Genomic DNA, 3,514 nt, shown 5'->3' on the forward strand with positions numbered 1-3,514 from the left:
GCTTGGTAAATCTTCCACTAATTTGATGTATTCTTCTCAATCATACCTCGCATTTTCATTGGCTTCCATCATTTGGAACAAATCCATGCGTTATGCTACAATATATCTCTTATTCAAAATCTACCAGTCTCCACCCACCTACCAAAGAATTCTCATTCATAATCACATTTCTTCTTAAGGAACAATCGATCATTCTTGATAATCATACAGATTTCGTAGTTTCAGTAGTTGGCCCGAACTATGTTTTGACCTAATTCTTGTTTTGGCAAGATACGTAGGCAACCCTACATAAGGGTTTGGTCTCCCTACTATTTCAAAACAATTTCACGGTACAGAAAACTAGGCGGGTATTTTGGAATAGTGCGATGATGCTCTCAACTCAGAAATCTCTGAGAGCGTCAACCAAATTTCACCAAATATCCAAACATCAAAATACCATGACAACTTTACTATGACCCTCGCTCGACTTAAATCCCAACATGTGGGATGCAAGTCCTTTCTTCAAACATCTGGCTATGGAGTCATGATGTTCACTCCCACTTTCCAAATTTAGAGATTCGATACAAGTCAACCCATTTTTGTTATAGGGGCAAATTACTAGTCAGCCTTCAAGAAGTGTCATGCTCGCACGACTCGGACAAATAAAGAAGAATAAGTGACACCTCAAGACAACACGAATCAATTTCCCTCCCTCAAACTAAGAATTTTTCTTTGGATGAAGTAGGGACAACACAATTTCAAATCATCGTGGCATGCCGACATCGCTTTTCCGATCACAACCGGATCCATCACTGGTTACACGACCTAACTCTACACCCTCTTAATTTTATAACTTCACCCAAAAGGGACTCTATCATTTTCTCCTTTAAGTCTTGTAGGAACATCATCCCGATAACTTCACGGGTGATAACGTCTAGTCTCAGACTTGGTAGAGCATCAGTCAAATTATCAGGGGAGTAGTGGTTTAACAATGAGCTATGTCATTCTCAAGACTTCGCTGCTCTCACCACATTTCTATATTTAGATAAGAACATCGTTCCCGATTGTCAATCAGGACAATCATCAAATGGTTCCTGCAGACGGTTGAAAGGTGCATCATCCTGGGACTGCATGGGAAATGGCATCCGACATAAGATATTGTGGAACATCAACCGAAAGATCAGTGGAGTAATAGTTACAATTTTTAATTTTGTTATTTTATGATGGCACTACTTCATAATATTTTTATATCTTGATCAAATTATTTCCCCGGCTAATAGCTGGGGGCAATCACCAAAAGGTTCCTATGGACAATTTGAAGGTCGCAACAAAAAATCCCTACAGTCAATTGGGAGACAACAACAACAACTATCTCGCAAACAGTCATGGGCATCGAGACAATTGTTCGAAAGAGCAGCTGGGGCACATCTTCTGGAGGAAGACACTCTTCAACTCGAGAGATACCACACCCAATCATGGGTACAACGAGGCATCGCTCCGAGTTTGTCTATACCCTTGCATTTCATACATATCTTTGATGTAATTAATATAGTCAGTTGCAACGCCTTGAAATAGGAGAGTAAAAGAAGTGTTGAAACCCATACATCTCATACAAAAGATCAATCAAGGACCCTTCTAGGGTTCGGCCATATTTTTTGAAGGAAAAAAATAAAAAAATCATCAATTAAGGACCATTCCCAGGTTCTATCTCATTTTTCAAAACATCAAAAAAGGCTCCCATCGTGCGGAGATTTCAATCCCTTCCACTCCCATCGTGCGGAGCTTTACTTTCCTGTCCTTCCCATCGCGTGAAGATTTTACTTTCCTATGCAATGCTCTCTGAACTGATGGAGTGCGGTAAGAGCTCTGAACTGGGAGTGCACTGAATGAAGACTGCACTGAAGCTCTTCGGCTGGCTGGTGGTGAATGATAAACTAGCCTACTAGACTGGCCTCTCACAAATCGACCTAGGCATCCAGACGAGGCACCACTGAAGCTACATGAATATCGGGACCTCTTGTCCCTACCCGGTATCATCTCTCTTGTCTTGATACGGATGTGCTCCACATGACGCACTATCTCAACCACATAATTAAATAGAGTCGTGGTCTCGATCTCTCTAGCCATAGAAAGGCGAATAATAGGGTGAAAACCCTCAATGAATCTTCTCACTCTCTACTCATGACTGGGAATCAAAGCAATAGCATGACAAGACCTCATATCGTACTCAGTAACTGACATATAACCCTACAATAGGTACTCAAACTGCCTCCTCAGCTCCTCTCTCCTGGTGCGTGGCACAAAATGCTCTAAGAAGACTCTGGAGAACTGAGCCCATGTAAGAGGAGGTGATCCTGCTGGTCGACCCATCTTAAAAACCTGCCACCACCTCTTGTCCATACCCTGCATCTCGAAGGTGGTGAAGTCAACTCCATTGGACTTCACTAGTCCCAAATTGCGCAGTATCTCATGGCAACGATCTAAGAATCCCCGAGCATCCTCTGAAAGGTATACCTCTGAAATGAGGAGGATGCAACTTGGTGAACTTATCTAACTTCTTTAGCTCATTAGCTGACATTGCGGGCATATCCTCAGGCTATGCGGCGATAATAGGCTGAACTCCCCCGACCTGTAATATTGCAAGAGTGATAACCATGGGCCACCTGCTCTGTGGTACGAGTATCGGGAGTCTGCTCCCCTCATCGAGAAATAGCTATAACAATATAAGATGTCTCAGCCTGATCCAAACTCTAGAACAAACCAACCATGTGAATCAAGGCATCGTAAATAACTGGCGAAACAAATAAGCCTTGGGAACCTAAGCCGGTAGTTTCGGCTCCACATAATCAAGAACATGCTCCTCAACATGACCTACCTATGGCTCAACAACAGCTGCACAAGCAGTGGATGTAGCTACGGGGCATGCTCCGCCCCTACCTCTGCCTAGACCCCGGCCTCTCACAGCCTTGGCCTGGGGTATCGGATCCTGCTCAGCTACACCTGACGATCGTGTAATCACCATACGTGAGTGAATAGAAAGTCAAGAATTCAAACTTAGGGATAAACAAATCCTGTAATAGAGCGGTATTTTTTAAAGTTAACCCTTGAGTTATTATCTTAATTGGAATTTCTTTTCTCAATAAAATATGTATTTATGTACATATGAATTTAATATCATTTATTGAGGGATATGAAGTAAATATGGAATAGAGAATACCTAAGTGTCTAATGGACCAAACTTACAGTATATTTGATGAATAATTAATTTATATTTTTTGGAAGACAATTAGAAAGTAAAATGACTAAGCCAATTGCAAAGTTATTATGGTAGCTATATTATTAATTAACTTGAAATATGTGGGCCAAGACTATTCTCTTTTGTGGCACGTTCAATGACCTAGGGAAATAAGAGTTAAGGGAAATTTGGTTTCGTGGCTTTTGGAACAAGAGAAGAAAACATTTGGGTACGTGCACTAAAAGGAAGGAAGAAGGGTATTTGTAGGCATCTTTGGGGTTTTAGTAGGCGGAACCTACA

This window comes from Nicotiana sylvestris, chromosome 9 (genome assembly GCF_000393655.2).
Source record: "Nicotiana sylvestris chromosome 9, ASM39365v2, whole genome shotgun sequence".
Lineage (NCBI taxonomy): Eukaryota > Viridiplantae > Streptophyta > Magnoliopsida > Solanales > Solanaceae > Nicotiana > Nicotiana sylvestris.